This window comes from Ambystoma mexicanum, chromosome 4p (assembly GCF_040938575.1).
Source record: "Ambystoma mexicanum isolate Mex_15411 chromosome 4p, UKY_AmexF1_1, whole genome shotgun sequence".
Taxonomy (NCBI): Eukaryota; Metazoa; Chordata; class Amphibia; order Caudata; family Ambystomatidae; genus Ambystoma; species Ambystoma mexicanum.
This window is the reverse complement of record NC_090927.1, coordinates 213,899,940-213,925,027: the sequence shown is the minus strand read 5'-3', so window position 1 is coordinate 213,925,027 and position 25,088 is coordinate 213,899,940.

Sequence of the window (25,088 nt, the reverse complement as noted above, 5' to 3'; positions counted from 1 at the left end):
TTCAATATTGAGATGGTACACCACTCATATCACACACCCTTTTCAAATACCCCGGGTCACAATGGACCATGAACCAGGTTGGCTGTTAAAATACAATATTTATTTATTTATTTTAAAATTCAAAAGAAATCACACACTTTTTATATGGGGCAGCAATCACCAATGGGGTGATAATAACAATAGGAATATAAGCAATGCACTTAGTTTAACCTTCTACTGACACATATACAAAACACCAGGGAATAAAAGCACTTTTTGATTTTAGGAAAGATAGCACTCAAGTTAGGATTTCCCCCTGCAATGTTCCCTCAACCCACAAACCCACATTCAATTCTGAATGGATATGAAGAAACAGCAGGTAATCAGGAATAAAAATCTGAAAACAGAATTCAAATCTGACCTTCCCTCCCCAAATAAGAGTGCAAAACGCATGTGAAACCCTTGCAAGGTTAAAAATGACACTCGGAAATGGATGAATAAAATAATTAATGTATGTTAAAACCTTGAAGCAGATACAATTCTTCACTAAAGCAACAATGTAAAGGTACAAACAATCACAAGCAATGGATTAGCAAGAGCACACAGTTCAAAAAATGAGTGGAAGATTTAAAATAGTTTGCAATCAAAATGACATGTTGGAAACTTTGCAAATATTTCCGTTTTCCGTGTAAAATTACTAAAATGGTTTCTTTGAAAGATGGGTGAAATGTTGCAAATCAGGTTTTAGCTAGGGAGATAGATATATATCATGGGTATATTGTAGAAGTGAAATTAGGTCTCTATATTTTAAACTGAATGAGATAGGCAAGATAGAATGAGGTGCGTTTTTGGAAAAATTGGGCAGTGAAAAACAGAAAAGCGGCTTTAAAATGGATTGCAAAGTTTACTTAAACTAGGTTTAATGGCTAAGAAAAAGAGGAATGCCACCCGTGAATCTCTAAAGTTACACTGCAGTTGTAACCCTTCACTTAGTGTACCCCGTTTCCTTCAGGGAAAATTAATTTAATGAATCAAAATCGCTAATGGCTTATGTTCTATGCAAAACAAAAATGAAGAGAAAATCGCGCTAACACTAGGAATGAAAGGCAGGGTTTCACAGATAATGCCGACAATTGTAACAGGATTTCGGGGTCAGAATAGGATGACTTAGAGAGGGGAACTAAGGACAACGCAAGGCAAGGTATACTATGGATTTCTATGGGTTTCTATTGATACTCACATTCCACTTTAAGATTTTTGGACCGTCAGCCATCTGGTCAGCATACGGATCTGGTCTAACAAAGGACAGCCGGACAAAATCAGCGGGACAGGATCAGCTGGGCAGGGACTGGATACCAAATGATAGTTCTGGTCACAGGATGGCACAGGTACCTCTGGATGCAGTTATTGGGCAGCAATTGGTGGGCCGCAATCCAGGCTGGTATCAGGAGGCTTCCCACAAAAATACCACCGCTTCTCCCTTTGGGTATTGGGATTTTAGAATTGAGGTCTTGCTGGAAGGGTCAGCAATGCTTGGCCTGGTAGTTGGATCTGGAATCTGGATCAGTGCAAGATGAAGGAAACAGGAACAGGACGCCACGCAGGAAATCAGGAAGAGCTTGTGTGTGAAGTCATGTCAGGGACCCTTTATATAAAGCATAGTGACATCATTGACTATATTGTTGGACTGGCTTAGCTAAGCACAACTTTAAACAACTGAATTGGACAATCAATGTTGGTTGCCTCCCCTGGGTTGTACCCAGTTTATGAGGTTGTATTTTATGATGATAAAAGACTTCCCACAGACCTATTTGCCGAAAATCTGTTATATCAGCATTTACACTTTTGTACAATGGTGGCACCTTAATAAATTGCATAATCAGGTCACATATTTTATGTAAAGGACAGCCGTCCAATCCTGTAATCTGTGAGGCATTATTGTGGATGGTTACTACATTTTGATAATTTTAAGCATGAAAAGTTCAGTCTAAAATTCCATAACTTTATACATATGTGAGGTTGATCATAAGGTATGTAAGTATAACATTTACATTTGGGACATGTATACTTTTCTGGTAATCTGCAATATTTTGTTACTTCTGTTCCCTATGCAGCAATGAAACCTATGACGTCTTAAAAGAAAGGCCATAAAATTACTTCTAAACAGTGAAATATTTACATTTTTCCCAAGTCCTGCTGCAGGGATAAAAGTCTTTACATTTTTATTCATACATAGTCCTTAGCACCAAATGGCAATCCTTTGTAATCCATATATGGTCTTAGCTGGCAACTGTCATTTCCTTCAGAGCATGGTGGACGTTTTCATTGCCCCTTCACACCTCACACTTCCTTCCCTGGGAACTTCATTGTACAGGTCCCAGCAGAGATGAAAGTCTGTTCAACCCCGTAATTATCAAGGGTCTGTTAGTATCTGCTGAGAGAGAGGCCTCCTTTTGGTGCCACCCCTTCAAGCAGAAAACCTGTTTTTTAACTTGCAACCCCAGCCACGATAGTTTTAACCTTTATTTTCTGATCTTAGATCCAGAATTAAAACCGGTTGCATAAAATAACCCATGTTATATAGTCTCACCAGCAACAAACCCCTTCAGATTGCTAAACACTGACAGGCTTTCATTCACCAGTGTACTGTTCCAACACACAGGCATTTGCTTTTCTTTAGTTTGCAAAAGCCAATTTTTTTTACACGTGATGCATCTGGCCTTCCTTCTTAAATTTAACTTTTCATCTCCAGCAGATTCACACACTGTCTTGCAGCTATAGTTATTCTCTTGAATGCTGGAATTGGTCTGCAGCACTGATACATTGAAACAGACATGGCTCAGCTAGTTAGAGGCTCTCTGTGAACAGCTACATTTTCGATACTTTTGCAAAGAAAATGAACGCGTTTACCTGTGTAAGTAAAAGTACAGTTCCTGGTTGATTTGTTTTTTAGAGTTGGTTTGACAGGGTTTGTCAATTCAGAATCATGCCTGGTTCTGCTGAGGCACAGTGCTTTTTAATCACAGTGGCTTCAAGGAACAGAGGGAATTAGCCTCACAGCAGCCTTTTTTAAAGTTGAAAAAAGGTTTCTTTTCAATGGGGATTTTGGCTTTTGCAGCAAAGCAGTGCTGTCTTTCCACTTCATTCCATTTATGTTTCAGAACACACTGGCACGCTCCTTCAGTGTGTCCCCTTGTTCCATCCTGCCTGAATTGTGCTTGGAAGGACGGTGCAGCCATCTTTTTGTTGCTGTAAAATGCAGTTTTGAGGTCCTGGTGTGCACAGGAGCCAGCACAGCCAGGTTGCTGTTTCTTGCGCAAATGCAGCTTGGTGATGTGGTGAAATACTGTTGAGTGGGTCAATATATCCCACAACAGGATAAGATTCTTAACATGAAAGGAAAACTTGGTTTTTAAAGTAAAAGCAGTTGTGCAGGGAAAATTGGTTTGGAAAGGAAATGACAAGTTTTACTGAGATTAGATTTTAGTGGCTAGAAAAGAGGAATGCCGCCCCTGGAAAAGGTTAAGCTGCAGTCTCAACCCCCTCACGCCGTGTGCCTCTTTAAGGGAGAATTAATTAATTTATTCAAAATAGTACTAAGAACTTACACAAAGACTAAAATGAGTTGTAAAGAATGGCGCTAACACTTGGAGATCACTATAGATTTTCCTAAAACAAGGTGCACAGAGGATTCTGACAGTTCTAAGGATTGTTGCTGCTAGGGCAGTTATGGTATCTCTATGTGAATGGACCTAATACAAGGTAACAAAGCAAGGGATACAGTTTGTGGTTGCTGGGGACGGGAAATACTCACAACAAGCACTTGAATGGGGTACCTTAGACAGCGGACTGGGTTTCTGGACAGCGAGGCAAGGTATGGTCACTGCTTACAGCGGCAAACTCTCCTAGAAGGGCCTAGTCTGGTCACTGGACAGCAAAGTGGATCAGCTAGGCAAGCAAGTAGCGGGGCAAAAGCCGGTCTGGTCACAGGATACTCCCAAAAGGGTACCACAGCTTTTCCCCCTTTCTCCCTGAATTATTGGGATTTTTGTGGGTTGTTTCTAGATCAGTGGTTCTGCCTGAATAGGGTCAGCTGTGCTCTGGCCTGGCAGTGGAATCTGGAATCTTGCAGGGTGAATCTGGAATGTCTGGATCTCTGAATGCGGGGGAGCTGGGAAAGTCAGAAGAGAGACCAGAGCTCCCCATGCCTCCCCTTTACATAAGGAGCATGACATCAGAGGATTTTACTATGGAGCTGACTCAAGCTAGACACACCTCTTAACATCGGATATGTCGGCCTATGTATGTCAGCTCCTCTCTGGAAGCAGATTGGACTGAAGGGGGTGACTCAGTTCTATGGTGGGTGTTTTTACAATGCGCTTTCTTCTACCAAAGTTACTTTTGCCAAAATCAGTTTATGGAACAAAACACTCATATTTGCAAATCTCATCATCAGGAAACTTATATGAGCAGACTACACATCTTACAAGACACATGCTGATCAAAATTCCAAGACGGTATGATGCTGTTTAGTCATTCTAACAATTTGTCACCATTCCCATGGAAAATAGCTCACTTAAAATTCTACAAATTTATTTATGTATACATATTATCACTGGTCATGTCATCATTAATTTTCAAAGTTGTACCATGTATTTCTTTCCCCAGAATTCATATTTTCCTAGGGTTTGCATCTCCAACATGCTAGAAAAACCTACAACGTCTTATTTTAATGGTGCAAACATGACATTTAAATGGTCATAATTTCACATTAATATGTCTTTTGGTTACTGAAATAACTGACATAAGCTGCATAGTCTCTGAAATCAACTGGGCTGGCTTTGTGTTCCAAATATGGGCATTCCTTTCCAGGCCACAGCCAAATGTCAGGCTCTGGTCGGTTTAGCCCAGTGTTGTCATTGATTCACCTTTGAAGCCCTTCAGCTTGAGTTGAGGGGAGGTGTCACCATGAATTCACACCTATGTGTCCTGGAAGTCCATTGTTTCAGGCTGGAGCAGTGCCATTTCGTCTGATGAGGGTGCAATATGCTCTCACTTGGCCCATTAATAGTTTCCATGGGGCTGGCTCCCTTGGGAGAAGATGCTCCTGTTCCCAGGAAAGGCAGGGCCCTTTGAAGCCAGGGTCTGTCAAACCTGTTCTGCTGGCTTCACAGTCATTTTATTTATTTATTTATTGTTCTTTCCCTTAATCAAAAAGCAAGTCTTTTAGAAATAAATATCAGGTATTGGTTTAAATCAAACCCCCATCACATTTCTTTGCAAGGACAAAGCCTTAGTTTAACATTTAACTTTTTAAAAGGCATTTCCTTGTTTGGCAAAAGCACCATTTTACACGTGTGTTAATATTCCTTGAATGTTCCTTTCCAAATGCAGTTTTCTCTAGCATCTAGATTCTGAACATTATTTATAGCCCTAGTCAATTTATACTACACAGGAATCTGTCCAAGGCAAGGGTCCATTGAAACTTACATAAGCAAAGAGAGAGAGGGTTTCTTATGAATGGCTTGTCTGGGTTATTTTGTTGCAAAAAGTAAAGCATTTTCTGTATGGCTTGGAGTGAAGTTCTCTGCTCTTTCACAGATTTTGTCTGACACAACATGCCATTCACTGAGGAATGCCCCCATTTGCTAGTGTACACTCTGAATATGGATGTACATGAATGTGTCTTGCTGGAATCAAACAAGGTAATGTTGAAAAGATGAAAGGAGCATCAGTGCGCAGTCATTTTAAATGCCAAACATTTTCTTTTTCAGTGGGAAATTTTGACCTGGCTGCATAGCAACGCTGCCTTTGAATTATTTTCTTTGGCACGCATGAAGAAAACACTGGCAACCATTCTCTGGGTGTTCCATCTTCCATCTCGCCCCATATGTGCCTGGTAAAGTCAGCGCAGCCATTATTTTGGTGACTGCAAAACACAGTTTTGGTGCAAGGGAATAGTGCTCATCAGAGCCAGTGCAGCCATTCTTCTTGTAACTGGTGAAAATGCAGTTTGGTGATGTAGGGGGGTTCTGCTGGGCTGATAAATATACCCCACAGATCCCCCCTGCTTCCCCAAAACTTCTTGTTGAGGGAAAGTAGGGCAAAGTTGGGTTCATCGGGTATAGTTCTTCTTCCATCAGCACGCCACGATACTGCCTTTGTCTTTTGTTGGAGTGTAGAGTGACACTCTGTTTCCTTCGTTTCCTTTCCGGGTCCTCGGGGAGGTGCTCCTCAGTCTAAGAGGGAATGAAAGTAGTACTCTAATAGGAGATAAAGACAGGTTTTAGAATTGTTTTCACTGATTGTCCTCCCGGAAGGTTAACATCAGTGGGACAAGAATACATTACATTTGTCAGGGTACTTGAACAACATCAGCAAACAATACAAAGACAGGACATTTTTACACCACATTTTCATTACATATTTTTTTCAATAACACTGAAGAAAAGTACTCCCTGTTAGATAGATGTACCTATGTACCTACCTATTCCCTTCTGCTTTTTCTTTTTCCTGCTTCTTATTATCCAGAGGTCTGCTCTATTTGACTTTCCTTGGGCTCCTTAATCAGCTGCAAAGTGTGCCTGGGGTGACATCTCTTTAACTGATTAATGTGGACCCATTACTCTTCTGACAGCTCTCCTTTGGGGATGCGGATTCTGTAGGTGACAGGTCAAATTTTATCTACAATTTCGAAAAAAAGGACCGCGCCAGGAAGGGAGACATTTCAGCTCCTTAGTCTGGTTCCTTTGACAATTTTACAAGTAGACCCTGTCTCCTATTTGGTATTCCTTTTTGGTTGTTTTTAAATAATATTGAGTTTTCATCCCCTCTGCTGATTTTTCCAGATTCCGCTGAGCGTACGCAAAAGCATGCTGAATTTGTTTTCTTACATTCTCAACAAATTTATGAGTTGTGGAGGTGTTTATCAGTGTCTGCTCTTGTGTTCTATAGAGCAGATGCTGAGGTAGCACTATTTTTCGTCCAGTCATTAGCTCAAATGGAGACATTTTGGTTGAGGAAGATGGTGTAGATCTGATGGCCATCAGGACAAGCGGTAATCGGGTGTCCCAACTAGGCCCAGAATCTGCCACAAACTTTTTTAGAATGCTCACAATTGTTTTATTGTACCTCTCAACTTCCCCACTAGAGGACAGCGGTATGCAATGTGAAGTTTCCTTTTTACCCCAAGTACTTCCCACATCTTTGTCATCACTTTGCTGGTGAAGTGACTTCCACGGTTTGATTCAATCCTTTGGGGTCAGCCGAAAAGCGAGAAGATATGGGTGATCATCAGGGCAGCTGCTGTTTCTGCCTTGCAATTTGGGGCCGGGAGACATTCCACCCATTTGGTAAACAAGCATGTTACTTTTAACATGTACTTGTTCCCCCTAGAGGAGCGAATCACGGGCCCGATGAAATATACTTGTAAATCTGACCAAGGCAGTGTCATCCCCCTCTTCGGTCTGTGAGTGAACTTGGCTGAAATTGTGCACACACAAGACACCCCTTCAAATATTGGTCGAGGTCATGCCCAATGTGTGGCCAGTATGCAACCTCTCGCAAGATTTCTAGAGTAGTGTGAAACCCCCAATGACCGGCTGTGGTCGCGTCATGGGCATGACTTAGCATCAGGCTTCGGAATGAGGTAGGTACAACCCACTGGTCACATCCAGAGATGGATCTCCTTACCAACAGACCGTCTTGGATTCGCAACATTTTGGGACACTTCATCAACACGCTGATGTCCTCTTTCCCAACGTGGTCGGTATCCGTCAGAAGAAAGTTCTCAGGGTCCTCACTGTGTTAAATCAGCATCTGGGGTCTCCTTACTCCAGTGGGCCATTGAGAGTTCATTGTGAGCATGTGTCTGGAACCTAGTGACAGCAGTGACCTGGATTTCCCCCAACAGGGACTCGATCTCAAGGAGATCCCCCTGGATGGCTCCGGTTTTGGCCAACTGATCAGCCAGGTAGTTTCCAGTTTTGTCTGGCCCCTCTATTTGGGAATGACCCTTAATCTTTTTTCAATAGATGGTCATCCCATTAGAGGTGACCAGATCATCCATATTTTGTATGTGCTTGCCATTTTTAAGTGGTTTGTTATTAGCTGGTTTTCCAATTGACCAGGTGCTCTACAAACCTGTTCCGGACATAATCTGAATCAGTGATTATGACCAGTTCGTGGAGTTGGTGTTGGACAGCAGTGAGGATGGCCCGATGAACTGCCATCAACTCCGCCACCTGACTACTGCGGGGACCGATTTTGTACCTAGCGTAGGGTTCCGGGTCATCATTCACCCAGGCATTCCCAACGCTATCCACCAGTTCCTTTTCCCCGTTGTTGTTAACATGGTAGGAGCATCTGTCCACATAAACTGTGGGCATCCCTTCGCACCTGTCTTTCTCATAGACTTTGTGTGGGGAATTCAGGTATGCCTCCATGTTTCCCTGGGTTTTGAGACTTTCGTCCTCAAGACAGTTTTCTCCTGCACAATCATGCAAGTAAGCCAGACCTTGCGCAAGGGGACTATTCTTGTTTTGGCCATATCTGACCTCCACAGGAAAGCCCTGCATTGACAGAATCCAGGAAGTAATTCTGTAATTACTCACATTGCTGGGCCTGGATTCTGTCACCTTGGAGGTATTGCAAAGGCTGGTGGGGCGTCTCCACTATGATGTGTTCCCCCTGGATGAACATGCAGTAATTTTTCAATGCCCAAACCGTTGACAGGAATGCCTTCTCACAATCGTTGAATTTTTCCTCCACAGAGGATAAAGTCTTACTTGCATAGGAGATGACGTTATTGACCTTGTCATGCTTTTGGTATAATACTGCTGTCAGGCATGTATTCGAGAACCCTGTCTCCAAGAAGAACTCCTTGTTTTTGACAGGGTAAGCTAGGCAACGCGCTTGTGAGAGGCTTCTTTTGATTTCCTTTACTGCCTCGGCTTGTTCTGGACCCCACTCCCACTTGACCCACCTCTTCAACAGATGGACCAGAGGTCTTGTGACCTCTGCGTAATCCTCAATGAACTTCCTACTGTAGTTAGTCATTCCAAGGAGGCTTCTTAGCTCACGCAGAGTTGTGGGGTCTTTTAGCTTTAGTAGTGCTTCCACTTTCTTCTCCTGGGGACAGAGACCCTCAGGGGTTATTTCATATCCCAAGAAGTTGACACGGGCTCTGCACCACCGTGCCTTCTGGAAGGATAGTTTTGCTCCGGCAACCCTCAACTGGGTCGGAACGGATCTCTGCTATGTGTACCTCCACAGTTGAGCTTTTAATCAAGCCATCATCGACATAGGCCAGGTTACCCCTTTCACCCAAGTCGGGCATGGCCTTGTGCAGGAAGATTTTGAATTAATTGCCAGAGTTTATGTATCCAAAGGGATTCCGGGTCCACATGTACTGCTGCCCCGAAGGTAAAGGCCAGCTTGTATTGGTCCTCCCTACTGACAGGCACGGTCCAGTATCCATTTATCAGGTCAATAGCGGTGTGTACCTTTGACCCCTGGATCTGGGCCAGCCCTTGGTCAATGTAGGGAAGAGGCCATCAGGACAGGAGGACCCATTTGTTCAGCTCCCTAAGGTCTGTGCAAAGTCTCCATTGGCCATTTGGTTTCAAAATCCCCAGCACCAGATTATTAAAGGTGCTGTGGACTGGAATTATCCCACAGGACTCTAGATTTATGATCATTTCCGTCAGGGACTCCATAGATGCGAGAGGCAAGCGATATTGCTTCACAAACTCAGTAGTCATCCCATCATCCATGGGAATTGTGGAAGTATGTCTCAGTGCGACCACAGTCGTACGAGTCCACAGCAAAGATATCTTGGAAATCTAAGAACACCTGTTTCAACTTTTGCTTTTGTTCCTCAGTCTCACAGGCATCAGCTAGGTTGACCCGCTCTTCAACCATTTGACTGAAGCCTGGAAAACTTCGAGTTTTTGCGATCTCAGCGGCCTCCTACAGCTGGGTGGAGAGGTCTCTGGTTAAAGTGTTGACCTGGACAGAGGGTTTCAGGTAGGAGAGTCTGTCATTGTGGACCTGGAAGATCACCTCATCCTTCCTGATGTCACAGGTCACCTCTTCCTCCCCATAAGGGCAGGAAGAGTACACCAGGAAATTCCCCCCTTTCCAGGTGAAGATACTCTCCGGTGGGATGTCATTATCATAGCAGTCATGAGGGATTGGTCCTATCAGTTCATTTCCTAGATCCATGGAAAAGTACTGGTCATCAACTGCAATTCCAATAATGGTACTCCTGAGGTCGCTGTTATCCACCACTATTGGAATGGTGCTGTGTTTTACATTGAGTAATGGTGTTGGGTTTAACCCCAACCCCTGCTGTTGGAGATGGGCATTGAGGTGTCCATAGGCATCAGGATTTTGTAGTTTCTGTGCTCTTTTAATATTTAAGTCAAGTGGGAATTGTCTGGTCCATCCTGGGATGGTAACCTCCTCTCCAATTTGAACTTCAACCGCATACGGCAGCAATTGGGCTGACCAAAATGCTTTTTCAGAATCATCAAAGTCCATGGGATTGCCCACTATTCGGGACCAGGCCTTGTAATTTATAAGGTCCAAATTAATTGCAAATCGATAAGAGAATGTCACTGCCTAAATAGAATGCAGCAGGGACATCTCACACAACCCAACAATTATGCTCTATGGTTTTGTCACCTATAGACATTTTGAGCATACACTTGCTAGGCAGGAGATGTTTGGAATTGGGAGTTTACAGGCCCATTTCCCAGTTTCAATCAATTTAAATGTGGGAATGGTTGGATCTTTTGGGAGCTTTCAGAACATGACTTTGCTGATGGAGCTCTTTCCGTTGTTCGGGTGCACTCCGGCGAGAACAGACTCCTTCCTCTCATTTAACTGAGTAGGGAGGAGCAGCTGTTCTCTAATTTTTCAAATTCTACCTTAGGCTCTTGGCTCTTCTGCAATTTCTCTCTAGTTTTAGTTCCGCCTGGGTTTTGTTTAAGCGCTCAGACTAGTTTAGCGCAAGGGTTCTATCTTCTTCATATTTCTCCTCCATAATCCCCCTTTGGAGATATAGGTAGGCTGTGAATCGATCTGTTCCTCTTTAATGCTTGGAGTCATATACAACTCGCTCAAGGTTTGATTTGATAGGCCACCATCTTGCCATGCATCCATGTTCATAGCAGTGACCTGTTGCATCATTTCTCGTAACCAGACCTCCTCATCTTGCTGCGCCCATTTCCCTCTGACAAATAATGTGTGCAGAAGGTGCTGCCTAGCTATGATTATCTCTACTGTGGTCATTATGGGGAGTGTTCTTTATTAATTTATTTATATAAGAGTAAACCTGTATTCTGTTGCTTCTTGTCTAATTCAGGGTTGATTTCTCTTTATTTGTATACACAGGCCTGATACTTAGGGTCTATGTTTTGGGATGGCGCTTCTACAGTGTAACACATTTTTCTAACCACAAAAAGTATTACTGCCTTTTCTAAATTAGCCTGCTGTGTTAAGCTGTCACGGTTGGAAACACTATCTCAAATCCGGGCCAAGCCCCCAATCTGTTAAGGATTTCAAAGGCACGGTACACTCTGGAACATGACTCTTCCTACTGGCCGGGGATGCAGCGCACAATCAAAATACTTTTATTTGATTTATTATGAATTCAATTTGAGAAGGCACCCAACCCGTCTCACACCCAGCTATACAAGCACCCCGGATCACAATGGACCATGAATCAGGCTGGTGTGTAATAATACAATATTTATTTATTTTTAAATTTCAATGAAAATCACACACATTTAATATAGGGCAGACATCACCAGTGTGGTGATAATTACACTGTAAAATTATAGAACACACTTAGTTTGACCTTCTAACATCACATATATAATGCAAAAGTGGATTCAGGCAAGATTATTTTTGGGAGGTGTTTTCTGATAGCACCACAGTTAGTATTTCCCCCTGCAACACTCCCTCAAACCCCTGTTACCCAAATTTATGGGTAGAAAGGAGTAGCAAGGAGTCAGGGATACTAGGCAACAAACAGAATACAAATCTGACCTTCCCCCTCTGAATGGGAGGCAACATTGTGTTGAAACCTTTTCAAATTGAGCAAAATAGCACTCAGAATTGCTAAATACTTATTTTACATGTACGGTTGAATGAATGAGGTAGAAGTGAGTATAGCAGTATCAAAGATGTAAGAACACTAGCAAACTACAAGGCAATGTAGTAACAACAGGCATACAGTTCATAAAATCGACTTTGTAAGGAAAAACACAACGCAGCTAAATCACACGTGGAGAAATTGCATTTGCTTATTTTCACAGTTTTAAAATGACAAAACAGCTTGAAAAATGGGTGGAACAGCCAAAATCGGAATGCGGTTTTGATGCTAAGGGGGAAAGGCACATCACAGGTATAATATGAAAGTGAAAGGGTAACTCTGAATGGATGACAGGATAAGTTTCTTAACGGGAAAGGAAAACTCGGTTTTTAAAGTAAAAGCAGTTGCACAGGGATATCATCGGTTTGGAAAGGAAATGACAACTTTTACTGAGATTAGATTTTAGCGGCTAGAAAAGAGGAAGGCTGCCTGTGGAAAAGGTTAAGCTGCAGTCTCAACCCCCTCACGCCGTGTGCCTCTTTAAAGGGGAATTAATTAATTTATTCAAAATAGTACTAAGAACTTACACAAGGACTAAAATGAGTTGGAAAGAATGGCACTAACACTTAGAGATCACTATCGATTTTCCTAAAACAAGGTACACAGAGGAGTCTGACAGTTATAAGGATTTTTGCTAGGGCAGTTATGGTATCTCTATGGGATTGGACCATATACAAGGTATCAAATAAAGGGATGCAGTTTGTGGTTCCTGGGGACGAGAAATACTCACAACAAGCACTTGAATGGGGTACCTTAGACAGCGGACTGGGTTTCTGGACAGCGAGGCAAGGTATGGTCACTGCTTACAGCGGCGAGCTCTCCTAGAAGGGCCTAGTCTGGTCACTGGACAGCAAAGTGGATCAGGTAGGCAAGCAAGTAGCGGGGCAAAAGCCGGTCTGGTCACAGGATACTCCCAAAAGGGTACCACAGCTTTTCCCCCTTTCTCCCTGAATAATTGGGATTTTTGTGGGGTTTTTCTAGATCAGTGGTTTTGCCTAAATAGGGTCAGCTGTGCTCTGGCCTGGCATTGGAATCTGGAATCTTGCAGGGTGGATCTGGAATGTCTGGATCTCTCAATGCGGGGGAGCTGGAATAGTCAGAAGGAGACCAGAGCTCCCCATGCCTCCCCTTTACATAAGGAGCATGATATCAGATGGTTTTACTATGGGGCTGACTCAAGCTAGACATACCTCTTAACATCGGATAGGTCAGCCTATGTATGTCACCTCCTCCCTGGAAGCAGATTAGACTGAAGGGGGTGACTCAGTTTTATGGTGGGTGTTTTTACAATGTGCTTTCTTCTACCAAAGTTACTTTTGCCAAAATCAGTTTATGGAACAAAACACTCATATTTGCAAATCTCATCATCAGGAAACTTATATGGGCAGACTACACATCTTACAAGACCCATGCTGATCAAAATTCCAAGATGGTACGATGCTGTTTAGTCATTCTGTCAATCTTTCACCATTTCTATGGAAAATATTTCACCTAAAATTCTACAAATGTAGTTAAGATTTAGTTGCTGTTTCCATAGGAAGAACACTTATTGGGTGGCCTATAACTCCGCTCCCCCTGGACGAATCCTCACCAAACTTTGCAGAAAAAGTATATGGGCCACTCTGAACTCCGGAGGCGTTCCGGTTGAAGACAAAAAAATCCTCTTTTTTGGTACCACGGGTTACTGCTGTAAAATCTCAATTGCTAATGGCATTCATCCCCATTTTTTGGGGAGGAATAGGGGTTAATGATCCAGAGACGTCGTTATGCACTCTTGCTTCTATTGTACTGCAAACCTGCCCTGTGGAGTTCAGCGCTGGAAATTTTGCAGTTACAAGTTCCTACAAGAATATACAATGTACTTCCACACTATCAACCAGGCACACATGTTATTGTGAAGTGTGTATGAGTTTTCGCCCACGCCCACATGCTCTGCGCCAGCATATGATAATGTAGCATTCTTCGGAAGGTGGGCAGTTACTTCAAATGTAGTATGCTTATGTGTTGCTATTAGAACCCTCATAAATGCAGTAGAAAAATGTTGCTAATGTAATGTTATGATTCATTTACACTACTAAAAACCTATGCATATCATTGAAAAAAACTTTGTTAAAGGGACGTTATGGTTACGGTGCCCTACTAAAAACATGTAAAATTCACTACAAAAAACATTGTTAAGGGCACGTTATGGTTAAGTTGCACTACTAAAATCCTGTGAAATTCACTAAAAAAAACTTTATAAACGTGACGTTATGGTTCAAAGTAAAATCGAAAAGCCCCTGAAATTTGACAGTTATGGTAGGCTAACCAACCATAACTGTGCACTGCTAACACTAACACCCAGGACATCACTGATGACATTACATGTGTAGCCCCTTCGTTTTTGTTCACTGCCATACCTAGGCCAGGTGGGTTTATTTACTGACAGTCAGAAACTTTCAAAAGGTATCACATTTATAAATGTTGCTATTCTCACATGTTCTTACACTACTTTCCTTTGAATTTAATCGAATGGTTTGATGTACATATATAGCGGAAGAAGCAGGCCTGAAACACAGCAATCATTTTTGTGCGCAAATCCAATCATGTAGATTATACACAGTTGCTAATGATACTGCCTCTTGTATGCTTACTTTACTCTCCACATATAAACCCCTTTTTTATGCATTGTAGTGTATTTATGTTTTGTGTGTATTACTAGAAATATGTAGTAAGTGATGCATTATTAGCAACTTAGTACATGTTTCACAGACCACAAAAGTGTGATACAGAACCATTCACCTTTTTATTATACAACTTTGGAAAGTACAAACTTAGCACCTCTGTGGTGTATGCTGCAGCCAATACCTACATTTCTGTATGAGTAGGTTCCTGTACTAGAAAGAACACTGCAATGGAATTTTCTTTAGAACACTACATTGCGCAATGAAGTATGTACTTTATTACACATGTCCCGATAATCCCTGATATTTGTTTGCTAAAATTACATTCACAACCACTCCTCTGAAAAGTAAATGCACATGTGATGTCATCAGTGATGTCATCAATGACATTTGTGATGTCATCTTTGATGTCCTAGTGTTAGCAGTGCACAGTGGTGCTGGCAGTAGTGGTTGCTTAGCCTACCATAACTGTCGAATTTCAGGGGTTTTTCGATTTTACTTTGAACCATAATGTCACATTTATAAACAGTTTTTAGTGAATTTCACAGGTTTTTAGTAGTGCAACTTAACCATAACGCCCCTTAACAAAGAATTTTTTGTAGTGAATATATGTATACATATTATCACTGGTCATGTTCTCATTAATTTTAATTTGTACCATGTATTTTTTCCCCAGAATTCACATTTTCCTGGGGTTTGAGTCTCCAACATGCTAGAAAAACCTACAAAGTCTTTTTATGATGGTGCAAACCTGACATTTAAATGGTCATAATTTCACATTAATGTGTCTTTTGGTTACTGAAATAACTGGCATAAGCTGCATAGTCTCTGAAATCAACTGGACTGGCTTTTTGTTCCAAATATGGACATTCCCTTCCAGGCCACAGCCAAATGTCAGGCTCTGGTCAGTTTAGCCCAGTGTTATCATGGATTCACCTTTGAAGCCCTCAGCTTGAGTTGAGGGGAGGTGTCACCAGGAATTCACACCTGTGTCACGGATTTCCCCCTTTCTCACCTGAGATCGATCCTTGCAGGATTTCTTGGGAGGAGTCTTCTTGCATATGGATCGGGTTTTGTACAAGCCCGCGCGAGCCTCTTCTGGCTCCAGTGTGCGTTCAGTGTTCAGGGATACTCGGAGGCTCTGGGAAGTCCAGGAAACGAGGAAGGTGTACACGAAGACGGCACACGAAATCCGGGAAGCGAGGAAGAGAGAAGAGGGAGGAAGGGAGATGGGATTTAGAGGGTCCGGGAACCAGGAACAGGAGAATAGTTCAGCGCACTACGAAGCACACGTCTAGCTACTACCAGCGATAGCGTTGAGACGCACAGGGCCGTGGGGTGTGGTCTATTTGTAGAATACGCTATGTCCGACGTGGAGGCTGGTGGAAGGCATAGCACGTTAGACGGCCATGTTGGGAGTACCAAGGAGTGCAAACCCCGTTGTGATAGGGACCAGGAAGTCCAAAAGGGGCGTGTTCTGTGGATCATGACAACCTGTGTGTCCTGGCTGTCCATTTTTTCAGGCTGGAGCAGAGCCACTTCGTCTGACGAGGGTGCGAGATGCTTCCCCTTGGCCGATTCATAGTTTCCAGGGGGCTGGCCTACTTGGGTGAAGATGATCCTGTTCCCAGGAAAGGCAGGGCCCTTTGAAGCCAGGGCCTGTCAAACATTTTCTGCTGGCTTCAAAGTAATTTTATTTATTTATTTATGTTTCTTTCCCTTAACCAAAAAGCAAATCTTTTAGAAATAAATATTAGGTATAGGTTTAAAGCAAACCCCCATCACATTCCTATGCAAGCACAAAACCTTAGTTTAACATTTCACTTTTTAAAAGGCATTTTCTTTTTTGGCAAAAGCACCATTTTACATGTGGGTTAATATTGCTTGAATGTCCCTTTCCAAATGTAATTTTCTATCGCATGTAGATTCTGAACATTATTTATAGCCCGTGTCAATTTCTACTACACAGGAATCTGTCCAAGGCAAGGGTCCATTGAAACTGACATAAGAAAAGAGAGAGAGGGCTTCTTATGAAGGGTTTGCCTGGGTTATTTTGATGCAAAAAGTAAAGTGTTTTCCATAGGCTTGGAGTGAAGTTCTCTGCTCTTTCACAGATTTTGTCTGACACAACATGCCATTCAGTGAGGAATGCCCCCATTTGCTGGTGTACAACAGGAATATGGGTGTACATGAATTTGTCTTACTGGAATCAAACTGGGTAATGCTGAAAAGATGAAAAGAGCATCAATGCACAATCATTTTAAATGCCGAACATTTTCTTTTACAGTAGGAAATTTTGAGCTGGCAGCATAGCAACGCTGCCTTTGAATTCTTTTCTTTGGTGCACATGAAGAAAACACTGGCAACCATTCTCAGGGTGTTCCATGTTCCATCTCGCCCCATATGTGCCTGGTAAAGACAGGGCAGCCATTATTTTGGTGACTGCAAAACAAAGTTTTGGTGCAAGGGAATAGCGCTCTTCAGAGCCAGTGCAGCCATTCTTCTTCTAACTGCTGAAAATGCAGTTTGGTTATGTAAGGGAGTAGAACGTTTTTAGAAGGAACAAAGACTATCTCAAACAATATATGGACTGGGCTTGTTGATACACTTTATTTACAGGTTGCCCGGGGGCGGGGGGTGATCCTCACACAGAACTGTGTCTTTGGTAGGGACAAAGTATTCTTCAATTTGTTTAACCCAACTTGTCTTCCTTAACATTTCTATTGTTGATTCACTTTACTATTTGATTTATATGCCATTGAGACTGTCAGCAGTTGGTGCATTTTAAAGAAGTCAAGAGTCAACTGTGGTACCACAGAGACATTGTACATATTTACCATATTAGAATTGCCAGAGTACAAAGTGTGTTACCGATTGTGTTATTGATTGTGTATATAAAGAACTGTGTTATCACTAACATAGTGTGTGGACATTCCCTTGTGGGGGCGTGGGACTACACTGTACTTAGGAAACAGCCTGCATCACCTCCTGAGAGCAAAGCCTTGATTGCTCGTCCATTGTAACCAACAATAGAGCATCTTGGCTGGGGTGCTCTGTGCTTCTACTCTGCCATATAGAGGGCAGGAATATATATAACCCCCCTCCAGTCTTTACAGAGGGTGCTTGCAGATTAGCAATGGTGCTGACCTTCTCACGGTCTGGGATAATTCCTGCAAATGCAAAAATATGCCAGAAGAATTGTAGTTTTCTCTTTCTGAAGTTGCATTTCTCCAGGTTGAGTGTTAGCCCAGCCGCTTGCAGTGAGGCATATGTATCTAGTAGTGCCTTATCGTGCACTTCTTGCGATGCACCATATAAGAAGATGTCATCACAGTAGTTCAGGGCTGATTTGATGGGGCGGATGACTTGGCGAATTGCTTCCTGAAAAATGTCCACAGCCTAGGACATTTCGAAATGTAGTCTCTTATAACGAAATAGCACCTCATGTGTTGAAAATGTTGTTATTACTCTCGATTCAGGGTGTAGTTCCAGTTGGTGGTACCCCTGGTTGAGGTCAAGTTTAGAAAAATTGGTAGCTTTGTTCAGTTGCACAATCATGTCCTCGATGCTGGGACCTGGATGACGTTCATGTTGTATTGAGGTGTTCACCACACGCATGTTGTTGCACAACCTGATTTTATCGCCTTTTTTGGGTACTATCACCAGCGGTGGGTCCAGTAACTGGTTCAATGATGTTGTTTTGAAGTAGTTGATTTAGCTCTCCGGACACAGCTTCTTGGAGGTAAAACCTCATCTTTCCAGGGATATTGGGGAACGTTTTACAGAGTCGTCTATGTGTAGCTTGATGAGCACCCCTTTTAGCTTTCCTAACCCTTTGCATAGGCTTGGGAGTGTTATCTTATGACAATACTAAGAACCCCTCTTTTCTTTCACCAAAAACGGAACAGCATGATGAAGAATATATGTGGACCACGGTTGCATATGATTTATTGCAACTAACCATAAGAAACCATGAAGACACATAGGGCACCTATCGGGCAGCTGAAGTGATTTAGGTTGTAAAGACAGGCCTCAGATACATGGAAGGGAAGTCACAATCCCTGCAGCACAACGAGCAGAGCTGGTGTTCGCAGAGCTGGTGTTCACAGCCAAGGACAAGGGCGGTTGGAAAATTCTTGATTCATGAGGCGGCAGGCCACCTACATAAATTCAGAATAAATTGCAGACAGAAGGACTTCACTTTGCAGGCCCCTCTGTCACGCGCTTTCTTTCTTGGCGTCTATAGAGCGCGTGGAAACTAGGACACCATTGAATGTTCCACCATTCTGCCTTTACTTCCTGGTGTGTGGGTCTAGTTTATTTTTCTTTACGGAAACTTTGTTCCTTAAAGCCACGCCCCACCTTTACAACAGTGCGTTGCAACCCAACACTTGTCCCTGGGTTTCCGCGTTGTGCTTCCTAACACTTTCCTACCTTGTTTTCCTTCCGTCTACCTTCTGCAGTTTGTTTTCTTACTGTGGCTCCCGTGCGGGCTCATTTTGCTCCAGAGGTGTAGATCCTTTGTTTGTTTACCTTCTGGATTCTGTTCCCTCTTTGTGCCTGCCTTCCCTCTCCTACTGTGTTTTCCGGGACAGGGTCTCCCTGCTCCGGCTGTCACCTTTCTCCTACTTCCGGGTCTCATCCCGTCTCAACTTTTGCTTACCTACTTTCCGTGGCTCCCTTGCCATAGCCTTGCTGTCCGTTCTTTTTCCTCTCCTGTCCTATCTTTCTTTTTTCCTTTTTCCTTACCTGTTTCTGTTTCCTTTTAACTTCCATTGGGATTCCAGCATAACCGTGGGTTTCTACTCATCATACTCGCTTGGCTCTTTTGTGAAAGCTTCCTACCTCCAGTATGCCCCAGTGCTCCTCCAGTCATCTAATCCAGTGGCAGACGATCTTTCAGCATTCCTGTCTCTACCTTTGGGAACTCGTCAACAACATATTACATCATATTACAAATTCAACCAGCCAAGTCCTACTATACACCCGAGAGGTTTTTTCTGCCTTGGGCTTTTTCCTTTCACTGGCTCTCGTGGGAAGGGGTCCCCTGCTGGTCTGCTCTAAAGAGAAGGCAGGGTGGCGTCTACCTAAGGGAGACCGTACCTCTACAAGAAAAAACATCTGACACGAAGGAGGAAGGGAAAACAGCATGCAACGTCCTGAGAAGATACAGGTGAAGGGGAGAAAGGAGTGTGTGATAACTGAGAGTTCATCAAACCTACAGAGCGTGATACCTTCACACGTGACCCAGCAGAACAGGACAATGCTCGTTTGCTCGTGGTGGGAAGAGAAGCTGTTCCCGGCGAGACAGAGTAGAATGATACATGTGTTGCCAACCAAAAGTGCAAACTGCTGGCAATCTCCCAGGCTAGGTGATCAGACCAGTAGCAACAATATGTACCACGTAGCCCTCCTTATTACTTCCCATCACCTTGAAAAGGTATACTGAGCTCTGTGATTAGAAAGGGTCCCAGGCCTGGAAGGATTCGCTCTAGCCAATCCAGAAGCTCTATTTGTGAGGTGGTTACTTCGACCCTGCAACAGTGTTGTTTGTAACATTTGGAGATAGTCTCAGGCAGAGCCACCTGATATGAGGGACCAATATACAGATTAATGCATAGTGCTGTATACATAGTTAGCCCAAACTGACCAATGAGGATACCCCGTAGGTTTTTTTGATGTCACTCATGCATGAAAACTTTGGACACAGACTCAGAAGCTAAGAGATGCTGGAGAATTGTTTTCCGATATGATCCCCTTCTGTGTTGGATAATAAAGACAGCATACTTTGCCCCATGGCAGAGTCTTCCATTCTTGCAGTGGGGAGTTTTTGATGGGCCCAAGTGTCTCTGCAAATATTCGAGACGAATGCTGTGAGGTCCCATCCTCAAGCCCTTATCGGCTGGTAGCATAGGCCAGTCCACTACATTCTATCGGTGAGGCCATCTCGTCCTGGCCCATGCCTGGAGGGCTGTGGGGTGACCCACAGAAGTGGAGAGCCACATGCAAGGTGCACACCGTGAAGATTTCCTTAAGAACCACCTTGGAGAAATTCCTGCCCGCTTTCCGTTGGATGCTCAGCAGATAGGAAAGGCAGAGTGGCAGGTTGGGGAGAGTCGGTATCTGAGCGACGTCAGTGGATTACACAGTGTAAGTGTAGACTCAGCTATATGGCATAAAGGGGAGGGAGTGGACAGCTTCCACTCGATGGTTCTATTGGGGTTTTAGTTTAGTAAGGAGCATTGTTGTGTAACATTTGTTCCTGGTTAGAGGTTATTTGGTCTTGAGCCGATCAGTTTGGGCAGCAAGCGTAGACGACCGACTTAAGGGTATGGATGACAGAAGATATGTAAATATTGGTTTTCCTGTAGGTTGAGCTTTGTAGCTCGGGTCATGTATGAAGGTATTCCCATGCGAAGGGCAGAGCAGATGAAGCTAGGTTGTATCACAGGAGGTGTTCTCCTGGTTAAGTCTTGCAGAGACATTTTATCTGTGAGGCAACGCTATAGGTACAGGTAGGCCACATGAATTATTGTTTTTCCCTGTTGGTTAGGCAGGAAGGTAGCCACGTATATGTTATCTATGTTCTGCCAAGTTTGTCATTGTGTTCGGGAACTGCATAAGGGGACAGAGTGAAGGTCAAGTGTCATGGATTTCTTCCTTGCTGTAGAGGTGACGTAACCAGTGAGGTTGATGTATAGGACCTAAGGTGCACAGGAGGTGCAGAACCTTTAGGTGGATGAAAGATATAATCAAATTTTGAAGCAGTGGTCGCGCCTTTGGGGGCGGATCATGGGAAGTGCATGTAAAACAAGGATTCCACTGTAATCGGGGGCAATTATTAGAAAATCTCAAAAATTTGTTCTGAGTATTTCAGTGTTACAATTGTTTCACTGAAATTTTGATGTGAGCCAAAACAAAATTCTAGTAGTCTACAAGAAATTATATTTGGATTTATTCAATTGGTTACAAAAAGACAAAGGAAAATGCATACGTCCATTTATTTCAGGGTGTGTTGAAAAAAACCCAGGCAAACTAGGTTGCTGAAAAGTTACATACAAATAGTGGGGAGTGTCCTATTTTTTGCAGTCGAGTAGGACAAATATCTAAACAGTAAAACAAGGATTCCACTGTAATCGAAGGCAATTCTGAGAAAATCTCAAAAATTAGTTCTGATTATTTCAGTGTTACAATTGTTTCACTGAAATTTTGATGTGAGCAAAACAAAATTCTAGTAGCCTACAAGAAATTATATTTGGATGTATTCAATTGGTTACAAAACGACAAAGAAAAATGCATATGTCAATTTATTTCAGGGTGTGTTGAAAAAAAACCCAAGCAAACTAGGTTGCTGAAAAGTTACCTACAAATAGTGGGGAGTGTCCTATTTTTTGTGGTGGACTAGGACACATATCTAAACAGTAATATCTAAACAGTAAAACAAGGATTCCACCGTAATCAGGAGCAATTTTTAGAAAATCTCAAAAATTAGTTCTGAGTATTTCAGTGTTACAATTTTTCACTGAAATTTTGGGAAGTGCATGAGCAGACTTATCAGTTGAGCCTTTGGGGCGGAGAGCTGCAGAAGGGTGGTGCATAGAGCACACCCGTGCTATTGGTTGAGAGGCTGAGGTTGATGTGGTGATTTAATGGTTATAAGCAATATTTGCTACCTGATAGCGAGATAAAGGAAATTAAGTGTATCTTAAAAGGAGGATGTGTTGAAATCCCGATTTGAGGTCAAGTAAGTATTGCTAAATGCTGAATTTAGGGAAAAACACGAGGGACACACCCCTGCAGCATGTGCAGGTCCCTCCCGCGATATAAGGACGACATCTGTAAATATAGCACGGAATGGACCAGCGGCACAGAGGGCAAATTGGCAAAGCCCTGGCCAAAAGATGGGAGCTTTTTCCAAATGTGTGCAGTAACACATGGACATTCACAAACCTTACAAAGGGAAAACGTTAAACAAACGGATGTCCAGAGTAGACAGTGGAGAATGTTTCAGGTTGAGGAAGGGGACCTGGCATGGCGACAATTGATGCTGAGCCAGCAAGAGGCAGATAGCGCAAGGCCCACTGTTCCCCCTCCTCTTCCTCAAACAGAAAGCGAAGGAGCAGCAGTGGGAGCTGTAAGGGGGGCATGGTATCACAAGTCTGACCCTGACACAAGGGCTACAAGTTTCAAAACCTTTATTACATTCTTAGGGTTTGGAAAACTCCTACTTTGCTCTATAGCTACGATGGGAGTAGTCTCTACCATCAAATAATAAACAAAACACAGTCCAAGCCAGTCTATGTCAAATCAAAAAGGCCTATACTAAAAATAAAAAAATGCCTGCCCTATCCCTTATACAAAAACTGAGTAAAGGGGAATATGTATGCAATGGAAAGTCAGTGTTATAACATAAAGGATCAAGGTGGCTGAGTCAGATCGCCTCCCCACATTCGACAGCACAGAGTAAGTCTCCCCATCTAGAAACGATGACACACTCTGGCTCCGGTTATCAAAAAGGCAGTTCATAGCGTGGGTCGCGGCCCGCTTGGCCTTCCACGCTAAAGTCACTTGTTTTCAGTTCACCAAAAGTTCTTTCACAGTTCAACAAAAGTTCATGTAGGTATCCCTCAGTCGGCTCGGACCTCTCAACAGAAAGTACCTGATTCAATGTAGATCTCCCTCAGCCGGACTCGGACCTTGCAATTACAGCACTTTCAGTGGTTCCCTTCCCCAAGCTTCATTCACATTCGATTGGGGGTTCCTTCCACTAACGTATTTCACATTCCAGGTCTCCCTTTGTCGGGTTCGCACCTTTGACTGAAGACAAAGACTTTCAATTGTGCACGCTTTTTTCACAGAACTCCGCAGGACCACTTTGACTTTCACTTTAGCTCTCCCTTATGTTATTTGCCCCAGTGTCTGTTGGTCTTGGTAGTTCCATAACACAATCAGAAAAGGTCAAAGAAATATTTCTCTATAAAGCATTCACCTTCTAACTTCCCCTTTCATTGGGATCAATCTTGACCATTGCGCATTTCAGGGTTCGTTCACATTGTCACTTTATAACAAGACATCAAACATTTCACAGATACTTTCAAATAGGCTATTTCCTTTCACTTGACCACTCTGCTACTCTGTATCACTGCCTTCACAGTTATCGGTAAGTTTAAAGTTCACTACTGGTTTGACTTCTTTCACGTCGCATCAAGCATGCAAGCAACCTTCAATTGTGAGATACACTGTTGCGGCTTCAATCTTTCCTTGACAAAAAACAGCCTTTCATGCCTTTCGCTAACTCACTGGTTGTGTGCATTCCTTTCTTTCTCTGTGGCTTTGATTCACAAGTCAAGGTTGATACCACAGGCTTGGCCTCGCCTCCCCAACTCTGCCGTTCATCCGGGAGGGTCGCTAGCATCCTTAAAACACAATGCAGGCCTCTTCTTGTGTGGGAATTGGCTTTCTTTGTGTATCCTTCTAGATTTCCCTGAGGCAACAAGCTCCTGCAGTGATCTTCAGAGTTTCCCTAACCCTCGCTCTGGTCCCTCGATCGGTCATCCTGCCCCAGTGGGTTCGCCTTTGTGCCTGAAGATTTGCTCCTTCTCGTGCCTGACGTTTCTCAGAGTGTGTCTCAATGGTCTGCCTTTTATCCATCTGGAGGGAGCTAATGGGTATCAGATGTATGTAATTAAGGTCAAGTGCTTGACTTTGCCTGACCTTATTAACGGGACATGTCCAATGAGATATGCAAGTGTTAGCATCTTTACTTTCAGTCCTTCTCTTCCTCTGCCCAGTGTTTGTATAGAAGGGGGGGTGGAATATTGGAGAATGCTATAAAATAGGAAGGGCTATGTGCACGGCAAAGGGAGGATACCGTGTCTCATCATCGGTTGCCTCAACCCACTCCCCGAAGATCCCTTACCCAGGTAGTCCTCCCACACTGGTCCACCCCCAGGGTCTGGATCCAAAGGCGATGACCGTGCCCTGGCCACCTGAGAGAGAGATCCCCAGGGACTAGCAAGTGAGACAACCTTTGGTTTCTCACATACCCTTCTCCAATGCTGCATCTGTTTCACAGGGAAACCGGGAAAGTAAATCAACGTTCCCCAGTTCTTTACCTTTTCGGTGTTCCACAGTAAAACAGTAGAGTTTCAGGTCTGAGAACCATCGCATGACTTGATGGTTAGAGTCCTCTCGCTGTTTTATCCATACCAAACGTGAGGGGTCATTGATGAGTGTTCTCATAATAGTGAAAAGATGGAAAGATGGTCTGCTCAAGTTTTACTATA